The sequence below is a fragment of the Heptranchias perlo genome, unplaced genomic scaffold (assembly GCF_035084215.1).
Source record: "Heptranchias perlo isolate sHepPer1 unplaced genomic scaffold, sHepPer1.hap1 HAP1_SCAFFOLD_606, whole genome shotgun sequence".
NCBI classification, from domain to species: Eukaryota; Metazoa; Chordata; class Chondrichthyes; order Hexanchiformes; family Hexanchidae; genus Heptranchias; species Heptranchias perlo.
In genome coordinates, this window is record NW_027139630.1 from 51,472 (window position 1) to 72,934 (window position 21,463).

The 21,463-nt window shown below is 43.9% G+C and overlaps 4 non-coding genes across 4 annotated transcripts; 1 reads left to right on the forward strand and 3 right to left on the reverse strand.

The window, feature by feature from the left end:
* Positions 1-204: 204 nt before the first annotated feature.
* trnar-acg (transfer RNA arginine (anticodon ACG)) lies at positions 205-277 on the reverse strand. The gene has a single exon. It is a non-coding gene; the product is annotated as a tRNA-Arg (tRNA).
* A 2,662-nt stretch (positions 278-2,939) lies between these two features.
* On the forward strand, positions 2,940-3,031 carry trnar-ucu (transfer RNA arginine (anticodon UCU)). Its single transcript is given in 2 exon segments — positions 2,940-2,976; positions 2,996-3,031. It is a non-coding gene; the product is annotated as a tRNA-Arg (tRNA).
* Positions 3,032-4,623: 1,592 nt separating this feature from the next.
* trnaw-cca (transfer RNA tryptophan (anticodon CCA)) lies at positions 4,624-4,695 on the reverse strand. The gene has a single exon. It is a non-coding gene; the product is annotated as a tRNA-Trp (tRNA).
* A 2,017-nt stretch (positions 4,696-6,712) lies between these two features.
* trnay-gua (transfer RNA tyrosine (anticodon GUA)) lies at positions 6,713-6,805 on the reverse strand. Its single transcript has 2 exons — positions 6,770-6,805; positions 6,713-6,748 (listed from the first exon to the last, which is right to left on the reverse strand). It is a non-coding gene; the product is annotated as a tRNA-Tyr (tRNA).
* Between the last annotated feature and the right edge of the window lie 14,658 nt (positions 6,806-21,463).

Here is a 21,463-nt window from a genome sequence, read left to right on the forward strand (position 1 = left end):
TTCGTGCTGTAATGTTAGCGAGCCGGACATCAACTTAAAAGTCGGCGTGTTCGAAACACGTTGTGGTCACAGTTTCATTCTATACATAACTGAACGGAAATCATTGAAAATGGAATGTTTTCTTCGCTGATTCACCATAAACAATATGTTATTATGAAATTTGATTCTCAGTTCCCCAGTGTCAGAGGGAAAATTGCATAAATCCGAGCCAGGTAGGAGTCGAACCTACAATCTTGTGATCCGTAGTCAGACGCGTTATCCATTGCGCCACTGGCCCAGCTGATCTGTTTGATTTCATTTTTCATTCAGAATCAACCCAAAGATTGACACAGAGAGATAAACACAGCGAGAGATGCAGACAGTGTCGGTAAACACAGCGAAATCGACAAGAGATATAGAAATGTACCAAACGGCCTCAAACTCCACCAGACAGTGGCGAGTATCTGACAGGTATCAGTGAGAGGAGGTGGTGAATTTGCAGTTTGATTTGGCTCCGTGGCTGAGCTGCTCAAAGTGCCCGTTTGGTCGGGGCCTTTTTTGTCTTCAGCCTCCTCTGTGATATTTACCCAATTTGTGAATTAAGCAACAAAATAACACAGAGCGGTATTTGTATTAGTTGCGGAGCCAACAAGGAAAGGATTCCAGATCTGCAGTATGTAAATGTTCCTGCACTGTACAGGCGGACCTCTCATACAATGTGTCCGAAACACCTTTTGAGGATATTGCTCGAGAGGGCTGATTGTACAAACTTCTTTACTTACAACCAGCAACCGAATCTCTATTAAAAGTTGCGAAGCGAAGCTCGTTTCAGAGCAGTTTTCGCTGTTCAGCTTTTGTAAAATTGGTTGAAACTCATTTTGAACACATCTGAGTATCAATGAGAAGGTCAGGCACAGGATTGTTGGGATGGAACCGTCTCTAACAATAAGTACAAAGTATAATAGATTATAAAGTGAAAAAAGCCAATCCAATCTCTCAGTCTCTCTGTCACTTTCTCGGTGAGTGAACGTAAACCAACAGAAGAAGCTAAAACAAAGAACTGAGCAGTTTTGTTTGTTTCCTTTTCCTTCGGGCGAGTACAGTTGAAGAGAATGATTTCTGTTTGCTGCTGGACAATTAACTGGAATGAGCAGTGTATCTGGTTCCCATGGTACCCAGTGAAATATCCACGTTTCTATCTCCCATTTACACTGATACCTTCCTTCCTCACTAATTATAGGAAACTTTTGGTCAGGTTCAATCACACTTCAGAAGACCAGAAGCGCAAAGGAAGGTCGAAACCTCATGGTGACGTAACCTACAGGCGAGGGAGGTTTGCAGGTTTACCTGGAGCTGTAAATATATAAACTCCTTCCAATGTACAAACTCCCCTCACCAACAGCAATTCAATTCTAACTGATCTGAGACTTTGGTCATTTATGGTGATTATACTTTGTGGAGTTAAAGCAGCAGTAAAATCCGTTGTGTGTTATATACATAGCCGTTCAGTCAATATAAAACATTGTCATCCGACTTACCATGAGCAATGCCACAGGGGGTATGTCAGGTTACGGACAGTTCCGCCTCCAGCAGTTGTTCTCTCGGTCACACATCCGGCATCACCTCTCGGTCTCACACTTCAGAGTCACGCCTGAATATAAACACATTTCTGTTTCACACTTTAACCTGGAGGTCAACAAATCACAAGTCAAGAGGAAAGGAACAAACAAATCAAATATTTAAGAATGTTAACAGATAGAAAATTCACCATAAATGACTGAGAAAAAAATGAAGCAAACGGATCAAGATGAACAATTAACAAAAGGTAACAATGAAAGAAAGGAGAAGGGGAACTGAGAATATCGTCCCAAATAGTTTTTGAAAAATCCTTTTGGTTTTTATCTTAGTTTCTCCGTTAAGTTGGGGATGTACAACTAGAAATATTTTTCTTAACAACATATAGACAATTAGAATACAACTTTCACAAAGTAGGGATTAATCTTACTTATACGATAGCGTGTTATGTGTTTGTAAAATCCGCAATTGTTTTACCATTCTTTAAGTTTAGAGGGATGCTCTGAATATATGTTCTACATTGAAACGTAAGTGGATTAATACAATAAAATGTGGAATTTTTTTTATGAACATGAAGAGCTGCTTTTCCATGTTGGATATCACGATATATTTATTTATGCAACTGTCATTTGTGAAATGGTGGAATGTATTTATTTCTATATCTGTACCGGTAAGGAAATCCCCACTGGATCATTTCCAGGAACCAGTCAAGTACTTAACTTAGTTTGTCAAACCCAAAACACCCGTTGGGATTTGCTGATTGAAAATTTGAATGGAAATCGAGACCATCACAAGGTATTGGAACAAATATACCCGCTGAGGTTTCGGGGTTGTTACTGATTTATTTCTATCACTGAGTAACCTATTTTAAACAGGGTGAAGGTACAAATCTAATGATAAGAGTCTGGGTTGGAGAAGGAACAGATGAAAGTATCAAATTTAATTACACTGATTCCACAAACACTGCACACCACATCCCTTAAACATTGTTAACTGTTTCTACATAAAACTGGAGAGGGTGGAAATAGAAAGTAACAGAAAAAAAGCTCATTAATGTATCAAAATTAGTTTTGATATTGTTGCACAAACACTGAACATCCCATCGCTAAAACACTGTCCCGATCTAAAATCAGTCGGCAGGACCCTGAGACACAGTGAAAATGTTGTGATTTCAACCTGGTTCAAAACACGCAGCCTTCTGATGTGGAGTCAGACGCGACTGTTCTTGCACCAGGCCCACAACAAGCGGCTGGAGCCGGATCCATTGGAGGGCGATCGGTGCAGACTGCCGCCGCGGCTCTCGGAATGTGAGAGGCGGAAAGAGGAGCAGCCTGACCGCCTCAACCACAGCACAGGACCCCCGCTCTCCTTCAAACTCGATAACTGACTCTGTGGCGCAATGGACAGCGTGTTGGACTTCTACTTAATAATCGGAGGGGACATTCAAAGGTTGTGGGTTCGAGTCCCACCAGAGTTGGATTTTAGTTCACGGATCGTGAGCTGGGAAGTGAAATTTTGCAGCAAATCCGCAACAGGGTCATTAATGTCCGTCAAGGATGTGAAACTGCCCCCGACACTTCATCTTACACAAGTGGCTCCAGTCACACCCGGATTTATGAATCTTAATCCACTCTGAGCTGGATTGGCGAAACACTCTCAAGGAGGAGACTCATCATCTGCTCAGACCGAAAGTCAATCTGCTGGACTTCCGGCTCTGTCAGACTGAATGTTCCTTCAGACAGGTTTCTAACTGGACACATGCATCCTGCTGCCGTGTGAGCATTGGTGCTTGAGGGGGAGAATTCTTGCTTGCAGTAATTCTATTCCTGTAAAACTAGCTCCTGAAGTGCAGGTTGGAAAGTATCCTGGCTGAGCGGTCTAAGGCGCTGGTTTAAAGCTCCAGTTAAATCCCACGATTTGTAGATGGATCAAAATCATAGTTTGTGTCTCCAAAACCGCAGCGTCCCCCCTGTAAACAAGTAATACTGAACATCTCATCTGCTATTGCAACAGCGTAATCCGGAGGAACCACATGGCAATACAAATAAGTAGATGCATTTTGGAACAAACTAATTGTACCTTCAACTCCGGTCAAAATGTTTACAAGCAAAAGGATTGTTTGATCTCGGTGAGACTCGAATTAACAACCTCGGTATTTCCCGACCCTGTCCTGTCAGATAAGGACCGCGCACTGACCGATTGCGCCGCTGGAGCCCGGTCACTCTGATCACCTGTCCCACTCTGCTGGAAAGAATCTTAAGGTGAGAGACCCGAACCTGTGGAAACGTGTCCAGTCACTGTGATGAAACTAATATCTGCACTTCCACTTTCAGCTTCTTTCACATCCTCTGCTCCATCGCACGACAATCGGGTTTTCTGCGAACAGATCAAAATGAACATTGTCAGAAATTCTATCAGTGGTGAGATTTGAACCCAGCGCCCACGCAGTGATTGGATTTATTGTCTTAAAGCAGTGAGCTCCGTTCACACAACGCCTCGCCAGTCTTTCACACTTTGTTTAATGCCCAGTTAAATAAATTGGTGCTAATTGACCGCATTTACCCCGTGCTGGGGTTGTTCTCCTTCGAGCAGAGAAGGTTCAGAGGAGATTTGATAGAAGTGTTCAAAGTCATGAAGGGTTTAGATAAAGTTAATAAAGAGAAGCTGTTCCCATTGGCGGAAGTGTCGAGAACCAGAGGACACAGATTTCAGGTGATTGGCAAAAGAACCAAAGGCGACATGAGGAAAATCTTTTTTACGCAGCGAATGGTTATGATCTGGAATGTGCTGCCTGAAAGGGCGGTGGAAGCAGATTCAATCGTGGCTTTCAAAAAGGAATTTGATAAATACTTGAAGGGGAAAATGCAGGGCCACGGGGAAAGGGACGGGGAATGGGACCAATGGGATTGATCTTACAAAAGGCAGGTCAGGGATTGATGGGTTGAATGGCCTCCTTCTGTGGTGTGTTCATTCTGTGATAAATATTATTTTACACACAGTGAACAGACCATCCCTGAAAGACTGCCCCGCGATAAAACAGAGCGACACTGAAACGTTGTGAAAATGCAATGACCCCGACGTGATTCGAACACGCATCCTTCTGATCTGGAGTCAGACGCGCTACCGTTGCGCCACGAGGTCCACAGCGCCCACCTGGAGCCGGATCCATAGGAGGGAGATCGGTACCGACCGCCACAGGGACTCGAAGAGGCGGAAGCAGCAGCAGCAGCACCGCAGGAGCCCCGCTCTCCAATCCAGCCGTTCCCTGCGGAGAGCTGCCAGTCCCGGCCTGAGCCCTGTCTGGGAGCCGCCTGCCATTCAGTCTTTACAGAACGGGGCCGATCCAGTTTCAGCTCACACACAAGCTCAGGAATCCCACTCCTGACAGGTTCATTTATTTAAACCTTGTTTAGATTCAGTGAATTGGGATTTAATTCAATCCTCATCTGCCCGCCGCTCTGTCAGTTCAGGACTTTATTTAAACCGATACTTGGAGCTCTGTTTTACAGGGTGCCGGCTGTTAAAGCATTTCTCACTAAAGCCAGAGCTCCCTGGATAATAAGAGAGATAGAGAGTAAGATGAAGCGGGAAACATAAAAGCGAATCAAAAAGTCTTCTACAGACATGTTAACAGTAAACGGGTAGTCAGAGGAGGGGTGGGGACGATTAGGGACCATAAAGGAGATCTACTCATGGAGGCAGTGGGCATGGCCTGAGGTCCTAAATGAGTACTTCGCATTGTTCTTTACCAAGGAAGAAGATGCTGCCAGATTCTCGGTAAAGGAAGATATAGTTAAGATACTGGATGGGCTAAAAAATGAGAAAGAAGAGGTACTAGAAAGGCTAAATGTACTTAAAATAGATAAGTCACCTGGTCGGTACTTCCCTCAGCAACCGAGGATGCATCCCATCCGGACCAGATGACGGATCTACTTTAAGTACAGCCAGCCTTTCCAGTACCTCCTGTTTATGAATTTTTAGCCAATCCAGTATCTCGACAACATCTTCCTTTACTGACACTCTGGCAGCGTCTTCTTCCTTGGGAAAGACAGATGCAATGTATTTATTTAGTACCTCCGCCATGCCCACTGCCTCCCACTGCTACCAATTCGTTATAATCTGGGCCAGTGGTGCAATGGATAATGCATTAGGTTCGATTCCTACCTGGCTTGGATTTTTAATGCAAAATTTTATGGCCTTCAATACCTTGCAAGCTGTCCTACTTGGTGGTGCTGCCTGGCTCCATACCTGGTAAGTGCCTTCTCAGTGCAGCAAGCAGTGCATCAGTGTCATAATCTGAAAGTCCTGAATTCAATCTTCAGAGAAGGCATCAAGGATTATGAAGCTTTTTTTCCATCTCTCACCTCATCTTTCCATCTTTGCTGCACAGCAAAATCAAGAACTTTTGCTTCCTGCAGCACATCAAAAGATTTGCTGCCCCTTGATCTCTCTGTACCTAAACACACAGTGAAGTTTAGGAAGTCCATGGGCGATGGACTCACTGACAACACTCTTGTTTCTGTATAATTGCCCCAAGACAAACGGTGAGTGGAGAATATAATCAACGATCCCGCTACTTCTCACAGGCCAAGTGAGCGCTCCACCAGTTGAGCTAATTCCTCGTTTGCTGTTTGTAAATCGCCCCTCACAGTTCCTGCCTCACACTCGCCTTCAAGCTGCTCCAAGACCAGCAGAGAAATCTTGCCTTGGGTTGCCGCTCCCTGAATATATTAAATACTTTGCTCCAATCGGCGGTATCGAGCATCAGCAAGTGAGGAACAGCAGAACGGGAAGCCACAGTAATCATGAGCGATGCTGAGAAGAGCCCGAGCCTTCGGAAGGAAGACGAGGTCACCGGAAAGCAACAGCCTCCCGAGCTCGAGGAGCAGCGAGAGCCCTGACTGACTGATCGAAGACCATTTTGCCTGAAATTGAGGGCGATTTGAAGTGTTGCTGCTCAAAGGCACTCCCTGCTGGTGAGCAGAGGGAAATGCTCGAGTGAAACAGCCGTGCTCGGGCAGACACAGAAAGCTTTCAGGTTTTGGAAAGGAAAAGTGGTGTCCTGTGCCTGAGTGGCAACATGTTAATCTGTGAGCTGCCTGTCAAGTTCAGAGAGTGACCTTGAGGTAATTGCTGCTTATTCCAAAATCACACTCACTCCTTCGAGCCGGAATTGAACCAGCGACCTAAGGATGACTTTATTTTGTTTTATTCACTACAGTCCTCCGCTCTACCCCTGAGCTATCGAAGGGAAGTGATAAACAGTGCTGTCTTTGGTGATTGTTCACCGTGCGCCTGTTGACACGTTCAGACTCGTGGAGTCCGGTGCTGATCGAAGACTTCTTTTGCCTGAAAGCGAGAGCTGAGTGTTTTGAAGTATTGCTGCTCAAAAGCGCTCCCTGCTGGTGAGCAGAGGCAGAGCAGCCTTGTTTGGGCAGACACAGAAAGTTTTCAGGTTTGAGAAAGGAAAAGAGGCGTCCTGTGCCTTCATGGCAACATGTTAATCTGTGAGGTGCCTGTAAAGTTAAGAGAGCGACCTTGAACTAATTGCTGCTTATTGCAAAATCACACGTTCTCCTTCGAGCAGGAATTGAACAAATGACGGAAGGATGACTTTGTTTTATTTTCCACGACAGTCTTGTCGCTCGACCAGCTGAGGTATCGAAGGGAAGCGGCAAAAATGTTTCACTTTGGTGATTGTTCACCGTGCACCTTTGACACATCCGGACTCGTGGATTCCAGTGCTCATGACTGAAGCTGACTCGGTACCTGCTCATACCGCAGTGCTGTGGGAGTGGGAGCTGCTCCGTGTTCTCCACAGCCTGGGCCAGTGACACAATGAATAATGGGACTGATTATTGATCTGGAGATTGTGGGTTCAAGTTTACGGAGGGTGTAAAGTGGAAGGCCGGGCCTGGAGAGCATTGGAATAGTCGAGTCTGGAGGTAAACAAAGGCACGGATGAGGGTTTCAGCAGCAGAACATCATTCTGGAAGTTGGGATTTGTTTCTGCTGATGTTAATAACCGCAATAACTGGGCTGAAATTCAATATTCTGGATCGATGTCAAATAAATCAACTTTGTTTCAAACAGAATGGGTCAATTACTTGATGAATTCAAGATAAGAGACTAATTGATGTCCTCATTACCGATTATTATGCCTTTTCTCCTTTCTCACTGGAGATTATTTCAGTTCTCATACCTTCAATTACTGTCATGGCCAAGTCCCAGCTCCCTGGACCTTCCCGAGTGCCTCTCCCAGCCTTGGGATCCAGGGAAGGTATCAGTAATGTACCCGGGATCACTAAACACAAAACCCAGTCTGTGAATCACTTTCAGCTACTGGACTTATCGTGTGTCCCACAGCATCTCTCTCACCTTCGATGTGTGAATAGAGCATCAGGCCTGGGAATCTCGTCTTACATTTAAATACACTCAGCAAATGTATTTAACAAAATACAAACAAGTAAACACATCACGGCCCAATAATCCAGCACTAAATTCAAAGGAGTAAGTCTGTTATCAAACTCCTTGAGTGGACAGAATAAAGAAAAATCCCAACTCTAAGATCCCCTCGAATCCTTTGCAAATTCCTTACAAATCTTGACAATAATCAACAAGTCTAATTGAATGTTGACCTTTATCTTGAGTGGGGTTGGAATACAGAAGTGATGCTTCAGTTGTAATGAACCTTGGTCAGACCCCACCTGGAGAACTGGGCACCGAACCGAGGGAGAGATAAATCGGCCTTAGAAAAGGTACAGTGCAGATTCACCAGAATGATGCCGGGGTTAAAAGGGTTAAATTATGAGGACGGGTGGCATAAACTTGGTTTTTATTCCCATGAGTTTAGAACATTGAGATGTGATCTGATGAAGGTGTTTAAAATTATAAAGGGATTCAATAAGTTAAATACAGAGAAATGATTTCTTCTGGAGGGGGAATTCAGAACAAGAGGGCATAAGAAATAGGAGCAGGAGTGGGCCATACGGCCCCTCGAGCCTGCTCTGCCATTCAGTAAGAACTTGGCTGATCTTCTACCTCAACTCCACTTTCCTGCCTGATTCCTTGATTGCCTCGGTGTCCAAAAATCTCTCGATCTCATTCTTGAAAATACTTAACAACTGAGCATCCACAGCCCTCTGGGGCAGAGAATTCCAAAGATTGACAACCCTCTGAGTGAAGAAATATTTCCTAATTTCTGTCCTAAATGGCCGACCCCTTATCCTGAGACTATGCCTCCTAGTTCTAGACTCTTCAGCAAGGAGAAACATCCTCTCAGCATCTACCCTGTCAAGCCCTCCAAGAATTTTTGACGTTTCAATGAGATCACCTCTCATTCTTCTAAACTTCAGACAATATCGGGCCATTCTGCTCACTCTCTCCTCATGCAACAATCCTCTCATCCCAGGAATCAATCGAGTGAACCTTCGTTGCACCCCCTCGAAGTCAAGTATATCCTTCCTCAGGTAAGGAGACCAAAACTGTACATGGTCCTCCAGGTGTGGTCTCACCAAAGCCCGATATAATTGCAGCAAGACTTCCTTACTCTTATTCTCCAAACCCCTTGCAATAAAGGCCAACGTACTATTTGCTTTCCTAATTGCTTGCTGGATCTGCATGTTAACTTTATGTGATCCGTGTACAAGGACATCCAAATCCCTCTGAACACCAATAATTCTTAATCTCTCATCTTTTAAATAATATTCTGCTTTTCTATTCTTCCTACCAAAGGGAATAATTTCACATTTCGCCACATTATACTCCATCTGCCACCTTCTTGATAATATTAAAATTAGAGCTGGGTCATTTATGAGCAAAATAAGGTTGCAATTTTTCACACAAAGGGTTGTGGAAATTACAAACTCACTTCCCTGGAAGGCTGTGGATGCTGGGGCTCGACTGAAATTTTCATTATTGAGATCGAAAGGTTTTTGTTGTGTGAGGGTTGCAAGGGATTTTTTTTATTCGTTCATGGGATGTGGGCATCGCTGGCGAGACCAGCACTTATTGCCCATCCGTAATTTCCTCTGAGAAGGTGGTGGTGAGCCGCCTTCTTAAACTGGTGCAGTCCGTGTGGTGAAGGTTCTCCCACAGTGCTGTTAGGAAGGGAGTTCCAGGATTTTGACCCAGCAATGATGAAGGAACGGCGATATATTTCCAAGTCGGGATGGTGTGTGACTTGGAGAGGAACGTGCAGGTGGTGTTGTTCCCATGCGCCTGCTGCTCTTGTCCTTCTAGGTGGTAGAGGTCGCGGGTTTGGGAGGTGCTGTCGAAGAAGCAGCTGAAGATGATATGGAGCAAAGGCGAGTAAATGGAGTTGTGGTACAGATTAGTCCTGATCCAATTGAATGGCGGAGCAGGATTGTGGGGCTGAATGGCTGATTCCAAATCCTGAACCCAGTCACTGACACCAATCACCTCCACTCTGATAAAAAAAACACCACAATCACTGACACCAATCTCATTCTGCCTGATATAAACCAACCCCACAGTCACTGACACCAATCTCACTGAATGGTGGAACAGGCTCGAGGGGCTGAATATCCGACTCCTGTTCCTAGTGTTCCAATGTCACACTGAAGTTGCTAACATTCCTCTTCACAGTTCTTAATGCTCCCTATCTTGGTGTTGTCAGGAAATGTTGATCTTATGCCCTTGTACCCAAGCCCAGGTCATTGCTCGATATTGACAAGAGCAATGGTCCCAACACTGCTAATGGAGGAGATGGCCATTTACATCCCTATAGTCTGAAAAACAATCATTAACCACAACTCTGCCCTTTATCCAACTTCCCATCCACACTGACCCACTCCCTGTAATACCGTGAGCTTTAATCTGATCAACAAGCCTCCTGTCCGGCATCTTATCAAACACTTTTTAACAATCCATCTTCACAACATCCATTGCATTTTATCCCTACACTGTGTTATTTCCTCCAATAATCCCCGCTGTCTGTCCTGAATGAATCCATTTTATCCCTACACTGTGTTATTTCCTCCAATATTCCCTGCTGTCTGTCCTGAATTAATCCATTTTATCCCTACACTGTGTTATTTCCACCTATAATCCCTCCTGTCTGTCCTGAATTAATCCATTTTATCCCTGCACTGTGTTATTTCCTCTAATAATCCCTGCTGTCTGTCCTGAATTAATCCATTTTATCCCCACACTGTGTTATTTCCTCTAATAATCCCTGCTGTCTGTCCTGAATTAATCCATTTTATCCCTACACCGTGTTATTTCCTCCAATATTCCCTGCTGTCTGTCCTGAATTAATGCATTTTATCCCCACACTGTTATTTCCTCTAATAATCCCTGCTGTCTGTCCTGAATTAATCCATTTTAACCCTACACTGTGTTATTTCCTCCAATATTCCCTGCTGTCTGTCCTGAATTAATGCATTTTATCCCTACACATGGTTATTTCCTCCAATAATCCCTGCTGTCTGTCCTGAATTAATCCATTTTATCCCTACACTGTGTTATTTCCTCCAATATTCCCTGCTGTCTGTCCTGAATTAATCCATTTTATCCCTACACTGTGTTATTTCCACCTATAATCCCTCCTGTCTGTCCTGAATTAATCCATTTTATCCCTGCACTGTGTTATTTCCTCTAATAATCCCTGCTGTCTGTCCTGAATTAATCCATTTTATCCCTACACTGTGTTATTTCCACCTATAATCCCTCCTGTCTGTCCTGAATTAATCCATTTTATCCCTACACTGTGTTATTTCCACCTATAATCCCTCCTGTCTGTCCTGAATTAATCCATTTTATCCCTACACTGTGTTATTTCCTCCAATATTCCCTGCTGTCTGTCCTGAATTAATCCATTTTATCCCTACACTGTGTTATTTCCACCTATAATCCCTCCTGTCTGTCCTGAATTAATCCATTTTATCCCTGCACTGTGTTATTTCCTCTAATAATCCCTGCTGTCTGTCCTGAATTAATCCATTTTATCCCCACACTGTGTTATTTCCTCTAATAATCCCTGCTGTCTGTCCTGAATTAATCCATTTTATCCCTACACTGTGTTATTTCCTCCAATATTCCCTGCTGTCTGTCCTGAATTAATGCATTTTATCCCCACACTGTGTTATTTCCTCTAATAATCCCTGCTGTCTGTCCTGAATTAATCCATTTTAACCCGACACTGTGTTATTTCCTCCAATATTCCCTGCTGTCTGTCCTGAATTAATCCATTTTATCCCGACACTGTGTTATTTCCACCTATAATCCCTCCTGTCTGTCCTGAATTAATCCATTTTATCCCTACACTGTGTTATTTCCTCCAATAATCCCTGATGTCTGTCCTGAATTAATCCATTTTATCCCTACACTGTGTTATTTCCTCCAATATTCCCTGCTGTCTGTCCTGAATTAATCCATTTTATCCCTACACTGTGTTATTTCCTCCAATAATCCCTACTGTCTGTCCTGAATTAATCCATTTTATCCCTACACTGTGTTATTTCCTCCAATAATCCCTACTGTCTGTCCTGAATTAATCCATTTTATCCCTACACTGTGTTATTTCCTCCAATAATCCCTACTGTCTGTCCTGAATTAATCCATTTTATCCCTACACTGTGTTATTTCCTCCAATAATCCCTACTGTCTGTCCTGAATTAATCCATTTTATCCCTACACTGTGTTATTTCCTCCAATATTCCCTGCTGTCTGTCCTGAATTAATCCATTTTATCCCTACACTGTGTTATTTCCTCCAATATTCCCTGCTGTCTGTCCTGAATTAATCCATTTTATCCCTACACTGTGTTATTTCCTCCAATATTCCCTGCTGTCTGTCCTGAATTAATCCATTTTATCCCTACACTGTGTTATTTCCTCCAATATTCCCTGCTGTCTGTCCTGAATTAATCCATTTTATCCCTACACTGTGTTATTTCCTCCAATAATCCCTGCTGTCTGTCCTGAATTAATCCATTTTATCCCTACACTGTGTTATTTCCTCCAATAATCCCTGCTGTCTGTCCTGAATTAATCCATTTTATCCCTACACTGTGTTATTTCCTCCAATAATCCCTGCTGTCTGTCCTGAATTAATCCATTTTATCCCTACACTGTGTTATTTCCTCCAATAATCCCTACTGTCTGTCCTGAATTAATCCATTTTATCCCTACACTGTGTTATTTCCTCCAATAATCCCTGCTGTCTGTCCTGAATTAATCCATTTTATCCCTACACTGTGTTATTCCCTCCAATATTCCCTGCTGTCTGTCCTGAATTATCCATTTTATCACTACACTGTGTTATTCCCTCCAATATTCCCTGCTGTCTGTCCTGAATTAATCCATTTTATCCCTACACTGTGTTATTTCCTCCAATATTCCCTGCTGTCTGTCCTGAATTAATCCATTTTATCCCTACACTGTGTTATTTCCTCCAATAATCCCTGCTGTCTGTCCTGAATTAATCCATTTTATCCCTACACTGTGTTATTCCCTCCAATATTCCCTGCTGTCTGTCCTGAATTAATCCATTTTATCCCTACACTGTGTTATTTCCTCCAATATTCCCTGCTGTCTGTCCTGAATTAATCCATTTTATCCCTACACTGTGTTATTTCCTCCAATATTCCCTGCTGTCTGTCCTGAATTAATCCATTTTATCCCTACACTGTGTTATTCCCTCCAATAATCCCTGCTGTCTGTCCTGAATTAATCCATTTTATCCCTACACTGTGTTATTCCCTCCAATATTCCCTGCTGTCTGTCCTGAATTAATCCATTTTATCCCTACACTGTGTTATTCCCTCCAATATTCCCTGCTGTCTGTCCTGAATTAATCCATTTTATCCCTACACTGTGTTATTTCCTCCAATATTCCCTGCTGTCTGTCCTGAATTAATCCATTTTATCCCTACACTGTGTTATTCCCTCCAATATTCCCTGCTGTCTGTCCTGAATTAATCCATTTTATCCCTACACTGTGTTATTCCCTCCAATATTCCCTGCTGTCTGTCCTGAATTAATCCATTTTATCCCTACACTGTGTTATTCCCTCCAATATTCCCTGCTGTCTGTCCTGAATTAATCCATTTTATCCCTACACTGTGTTATTCCCTCCAATATTCCCTGCTGTCTGTCCTGAATTAATCCATTTTATCCCTACACTGTGTTATTCCCTCCAATATTCCCTGCTGTCTGTCCTGAATTAATCCATTTTATCCCTACACTGTGTTATTTCCTCCAATATTCCCTGCTGTCTGTCCTGAATTAATCCATTTTATCCCTACACTGTGTTATTCCCTCCAATATTCCCTGCTGTCTGTCCTGAATTAATCCATTTTATCCCTACACTGTGTTATTCCCTCCAATATTCCCTGCTGTCTGTCCTGAATTAATCCATTTTATCCCTACACTGTGTTATTCCCTCCAATAATCTCTGCTGTCTGTCCTGAATTAATCCATTTTATCCCTACACTGTGTTATTCCCTCCAATATTCCCTGCTGTCTGTCCTGAATTAATCCATTTTATCCCTACACTGTGTTATTTCCTCCAATAATCCCTGCTGTCTGTCCTGAATTAATCCATTTTATCCCTACACTGTGTTATTTCCTCCAATAATCCCTGCTGTCTGTCCTGAATTAATCCATTTTATCCCTACACTGTGTTATTTCCTCCAATAATCCCTGCTGTCTGTCCTGAATTAATCCATTTTATCCCTACACTGTGTTATTTCCTCCAATAATCCCTGCTGTCTGTCCTGAATTAATCCATTTTATCCCCACACTGTGTTATTTCCTCCAATAATCCCTGCTGTCTGTCCTGAATTAATCCATTTTATCCCTACACTGTGTTATTCCCTCCAATATTCCCTGCTGTCTGTCCTGAATTAATCCATTTTATCCCTACACTGTGTTATTCCCTCCAATATTCCCTGCTGTCTGTCCTGAATTAATCCATTTTATCCCTACACTGTGTTATTCCCTCCAATATTCCCTGCTGTCTGTCCTGAATTAATCCATTTTATCCCTACACTGTGTTATTCCCTCCAATATTCCCTGCTGTCTGTCCTGAATTAATCCATTTTATCCCTACACTGTGTTATTCCCTCCAATATTCCCTGCTGTCTGTCCTGAATTAATCCATTTTATCCCTACACTGTGTTATTTCCTCCAATATTCCCTGCTGCCTGTCCTGAATTAATCCATTTTATCCCTACACTGTGTTATTCCCTCCAATATTCCCTGCTGTCTGTCCTGAATTAATCCATTTTATCCCTACACTGTGTTATTCCCTCCAATATTCCCTGCTGTCTGTCCTGAATTAATCCATTTTATCCCTACACTGTGTTATTCCCTCCAATATTCCCTGCTGTCTGTCCTGAATTAATCCATTTTATCCCTACACTGTGTTATTCCCTCCAATATTCCCTGCTGTCTGTCCTGAATTAATCCATTTTATCCCTACACTGTGTTATTTCCTCCAATAATCCCTGCTGTCTGTCCTGAATTAATCCATTTTATCCCTACACTGTGTTATTTCCTCCAATATTCCCTGCTGTCTGTCCTGAATTAATCCATTTTATCCCTACACTGTGTTATTTCCTCCAATAATCCCTGCTGTCTGTCCTGAATTAATCCATTTTATCCCTACACTGTGTTATTTCCTGCAATAATCCCCGCTGTCTGTCCTGAATTAATCCATTTTATCCCTACACTGTGTTATTTCCTCCAATAATCCCTGCTGTCTGTCCTGAATTAATCCATTTTATCCCTACACTGTGTTATTCCCTCCAATAATCCCTGCTGTCTGTCCTGAATTAATCCATTTTATCCCTACACTGTGTTATTCCCTCCAATATTCCCTGCTGTCTGTCCTGAATTAATCCATTTTATCCCTACACTGTGTTATTCCCTCCAATATTCCCTGCTGTCTGTCCTGAATTAATCCATTTTATCCCTACACTGTGTTATTCCCTCCAATATTCCCTGCTGTCTGTCCTGAATTAATCCATTTTATCCCTACACTGTGTTATTCCCTCCAATAATCCCTGCTGTCTGTCCTGAATTAATCCATTTTATCCCTACACTGTGTTATTCCCTCCAATAATCCCTGCTGTCTGTCCTGAATTAATCCATTTTATCCCTACACTGTGTTATTCCCTCCAATATTCCCTGCTGTCTGTCCTGAATTAATCCATTTTATCCCTACACTGTGTTATTCCCTCCAATATTCCCTGCTGTCTGTCCTGAATTAATCCATTTTATCCCTACACTGTGTTATTTCCTCCAATAATCCCTGCTGTCTGTCCTGAATTAATCCATTTTATCCCTACACTGTGTTATTCCCTCCAATAATCCCTGCTGTCTGTCCTGAATTAATCCATTTTATCCCTACACTGTGTTATTCCCTCCAATATTCCCTGCTGTCTGTCCTGAATTAATCCATTTTATCCCTACACTGTGTTATTCCCTCCAATATTCCCTGCTGTCTGTCCTGAATTAATCCATTTTATCCCTACACTGTGTTATTCCCTCCAATAATCCCTGCTGTCTGTCCTGAATTAATCCATTTTATCCCTACACTGTGTTATTCCCTCCAATATTCCCTGCTGTCTGTCCGGAATTAATCCATTTTATCCCTACACTGTGTTATTCCCTCCAATATTCCCTGCTGTCTGTCCTGAATTAATCCATTTTATCCCTACACTGTGTTATTCCCTCCAATAATCCCTGCTGTCTGTCCGGAATTAATCCATTTTATCCCTACACTGTGTTATTCCCTCCAATATTCCCTGCTGTCTGTCCTGAATTAATCCATTTTATCCCTACACTGTGTTATTCCCTCCAATAATCCCTGCTGTCTGTCCGGAATTAATCCATTTTATCCCTACACTGTGTTATTCCCTCCAATAATCCCTGCTGTCTGTCCTGAATTAATCCATTTTATCCCTACACTGTGTTATTCCCTCCAATATTCCCTGCTGTCTGTCCTGAATTAATCCATTTTATCCCTACACTGTGTTATTCCCTCCAATATTCCCTGCTGTCTGTCCTGAATTAATCCATTTTATCCCTACACTGTGTTATTCCCTCCAATAATCCCTGCTGTCTGTCCTGAATTAATCCATTTTATCCCGACACTGTGTTATTCCCTCCAATAATCCCTGCTGTCTGTCCTGAATTAATCCATTTTATCCCTACACTGTGTTATTCCCTCCAATAATCCCTGCTGTCTGTCCTGAATTAATCCATTTTATCCCGACACTGTGTTATTCCCTCCAATAATCCCTGCTGTCTGTCCTGAATTAATCCATTTTATCCCTACACTGTGTTATTCCCTCCAATATTCCCTGCTGTCTGTCCTGAATTAATCCATTTTATCCCTACACTGTGTTATTCCCTCCAATATTCCCTGCTGTCTGTCCTGAATTAATCCATTTTATCCCTACACTGTGTTATTCCCTCCAATAATCCCTGCTGTCTGTCCTGAATTAATCCATTTTATCCCTACACTGTGTTATTCCCTCCAATAATCCCTGCTGTCTGTCCTGAATTAATCCATTTTATCCCGACACTGTGTTATTCCCTCCAATAATCCCTGCTGTCTGTCCTGAATTAATCCATTTTATCCCTACACTGTGTTATTCCCTCCAATAATCCCTGCTGTCTGTCCTGAATTAATCCATTTTATCCCTACACTGTGTTATTCCCTCCAATAATCCCTGCTGTCTGTCCTGAATTAATCCATTTTATCCCTACACTGTGTTATTCCCTCCAATATTCCCTGCTGTCTGTCCTGAATTAATCCATTTTATCCCTACACTGTGTTATTCCCTCCAATAATCCCTGCTGTCTGTCCTGAATTAATCCATTTTATCCCTACACTGTGTTATTCCCTCCAATAATCCCTGCTGTCTGTCCTGAATTAATCCATTTTATCCCTACACTGTGTTATTTCCTCCAATAATCCCTGCTGTCTGTCCTGAATTAATCCATTTTATCCCTACACTGTGTTATTCCCTCCAATATTCCCTGCTGTCTGTCCTGAATTAATCCATTTTATCCCTACACTGTGTTATTCCCTCCAATATTCCCTGCTGTCTGTCCTGAATTAATCCATTTTATCCCGACACTGTGTTATTCCCTCCAATATTCCCTGCTGTCTGTCCTGAATTAATCCATTTTATCCCTACACTGTGTTATTCCCTCCAATAATCCCTGCTGTCTGTCCTGAATTAATCCATTTTATCCCTACACTGTGTTATTCCCTCCAATATTCCCTGCTGTCTGTCCTGAATTAATCCATTTTATCCCTACACTGTGTTATTCCCTCCAATATTCCCTGCTGTCTGTCCTGAATTAATCCATTTTATCCCTACACTGTGTTATTCCCTCCAATATTCCCTGCTGTCTGTCCTGAATTAATCCATTTTATCCCTACACTGTGTTATTCCCTCCAATATTCCCTGCTGTCTGTCCTGAATTAATCCATTTTATCCCTACACTGTGTTATTCCCTCCAATATTCCCTGCTGTCTGTCCTGAATTAATCCATTTTATCCCTACACTGTGTTATTCCCTCCAATATTCCCTCCTCTTTGTCCTTTATTAAAGTCCAGTTTTTTCCCTCGAGTTTGACATCAATCAGGTTTAAAATTGATGCAGAGTTTCAGCCAATGAGGGAGATCCGGGCTCAGCCCCGCCCACTCGGTGCCGCAAGTCCCGCCCCTCTCCCACTCCCATTGGTTGGAGGACCAACCGCCCGCTCGGTCCTCCAGCCCCTCTCCGCTCTTCCTATTGGTCCGGAGCTCCCGTCAATCACCCGGGCAGTGTGAGCTGAGCATGCGCGGCGAGCGGGGATTGAGGCCGAGATCGTGTCGGCAACAGGTGAGAGATGGGCGGGGGGAGCGGGTTAATAAACCCCGGGGGAGGGGGCGGGGGCTTCACAAACCCCGAGTGCGGCCCCGGGCCCGAATATCAAACAGTGAACATTCTCCTCTCTCTCTCTACACTCCGGGGGCTCCGGTTTAGATCAGACCCGAAACTCAACACACGGCCCGCGGCCTCCGAGCATGCGCAGTGTCAGCGGCAAACCTCGTGACTCATCGAATCAGGGAGCGTCTGTAAATGAAGGAGAAATGGTGATCGGTCAGGGAGCGTCTGTAAATGAAGGAGAAATGGAGATCGGTCAGGGAGCGTCTGTAAATGAAGGAAAATGGTGATCGGTCAGGGAGCGTCTGTTAATGAAGGAAAATGGTGATCGGTCAGGGAGTGTCTGTAAATGAAGGAGAAATGGTGATCGGTCAGGGAGCGTCTGTAAATGAATTAGAAATGTTGTTCGGTCAGGGAGCGTCTGTAAATGAAGGAGAAATGGTGATCTCTGTATCTTCAGTCATCCAGGGAGCTCGAGCTTTGGATGCTGTTCCTTTCCTCCTCGTGGGAATCTGTCTACTCTGTACCCAAACCAACTCCTCCTTGAAGGCCTCCCATTGTTCAATTACTGTTCTGCCTGCCAATTTTTGATTCCAATCCACACGGAGAAGATCCCTTTTTAACTCATGAAATTCGCCCTCATCCAGTTCAGAATTTTCACATTTGACTGTCCCCTGTCCTTTTCCATAACTGTTCTGAACCGAATGAGATTATGATCACTGCTGCCCCAATGAAACATGCTCCACCTGCCCCACTTCATTCTCCACACCGAGCCCACTGCTGTACTCACATTCACTCTCTCACACTGTCTCTCTCTCTCACTGTCTCTCTCTCTCACTGTCTCTCTCTCTCACTGTCTCTCTCTCTCACTGTCTCTCTCTCTCACTGTCTCTCTCTCTCACTGTCTCTCTCTCTCACTGTCTCTCTCTCACACTCTCTCTCACACTCTCTCTCTCTCACACTCTCTCTCTCACACTCACTCTCTCACACTCACTCTCTCACCCTTTCAATCACGGTTTAGGGCCACTGAAAGATGATGCGATGGGTTTGGATTTCAGCACAGGGAGGAGGGAGAGTGTGTGGGACAGGGGAGTTTCAGCTTTGAGTAATGAGAGAGGAAATAATGTTCCATAGAAAGTAGAGTTATCTGATCTGAATTTCTATCCTGTACTTACAGTGATAACTTTTTTCAACTCCTTTTACAGGGGAGGATTTACAGAGGGAAACTCAAACCAAAGATCACGTCAAGATCTGACAGAGTCACTCGATTCATCAGGACCTGAATATCATCGGCCTTTGAATGTGGAAGGAGAAATGTTTGTCTGTTCTATCCGTGGGAGAAGATTTCAAACATCAGTGTGAGTGGAAAAGCACCGAGACACACACACCCGAGTGAGAGTGTTCCAGTGCACTGACTGTGGAAAGAGCTTTAACCAGTTACACAGCCTGAAAAAACATCACACCATTCACAGCGGGGAGAAACCGTACACGTGTTCTGTGTGTGGACGAGGCTTCAACTGATCGTCCAACCTGGAGAGACACAAGGACACCCAGACCATGGAGAAACAGTGGAAATGTGGGGACTGTGGGAAGGGATTCAATTACCCTTCAGAGCTGGATACTCATCGACGCCGTCACACTGGGGAGAGGCCGTTCACCTGCTCCATGTGTGGGAAGGGATTCACTCAGTCATCCGGCCTCCTGACACACCAGCGAGTTCACACTGATGAGAGACATTTTAAATGTTCTGACTGTGAGAAGAGGTTTAAATGCAAAAGGAATCTGCTGGAACACCAACGCACTCACACTGGGGAGAGGCCATTCACCTGCTCCGTGTGTGGGAAGGGATTCACTCAGTCATCCAACCTGCTGACACACCAGCGAGTTCACACTGATGAGAGACCTTTTAAATGTTCTGACTGTGAGAAGAGCTTTAAAAGCAAAATTGAACTGCTGAAACACCAACGCACTCACACTGGGGAGAGGCCGTTCACCTGCTCCGTGTGTGGGAAGGGATTCACTCGGTCATCACACTTTCTGTCACACCAGCGAGTTCACACTGGGAAGAGGCCGTTCACTTGCTCAGTGTGTGGGAAGGGATTCGGTCATTCATCCACCTTGATGACACACCAGCGAGTTCACAATGGGGAGAGGCCGTTCACCTGCTCCGTGTGTGGGAAGGGATTCACTCAGTCATCACACTTTCGGTCACACCAGCGAGTTCACACTGGGGAGAGGCCGTTCACCTGCTCCGTGTGTGGGAAGGGATTCGCTCATTCATCGAACCTGCTGAAACACCAGCGAGTTCACACTGGGGAGAGGCCGTTCACCTGCTCCGTGTGTGGGAAAGGATTCGCTCATTCATCGGCCCTGCTGACACACCAGCGACTTCACACTGATGAGAGACCTTTTAAATGTTCTGACTGTGAGAAGAGGTATAAAAGCAAATTTAATCTGCTGACACACCAACGCACCCACACTGGGGAGGGGCCGTTCACCTGCTCAGTGTGTGGGAAGGGATTCACTTGGTCATCCACCCTGCTGAAACACCAGCGAGTTCACACTGAGAGACCTTCAAATATTCTGTCTGTGGGAAGAGATTTAAAATCAGAAACGAACTGCTGAGACATCGACGCACTCACACTGGGGAGAGACTTTTCACCTGCTCCGTGTGTGGGAAGAGATTCACTCGATCATCCCACCTTCTGAAACATTAACTTGTTCACACTATTGAGTGACCTTTTCATGCAGTGACTGTGAGAAGAGCTTAAAAGCAGAAATGAACTGCTGACACATCAACGCATGCCCATTGGTTGAGAGACTGTTCACCTGCTCCGTGTGTGGGAAGGGATTCACTCAGTCATCACACGTGCTGAGACACCAGCGAGTTCACGAAATGAGCAGGTCCAACGAGCCGGTCTGTAACACAGGCCAATGACTCAGTGCAGCTCGTTACCCAGTCACTGGGCTCCGTTATAGCCTCTCCTGTCAGTAACA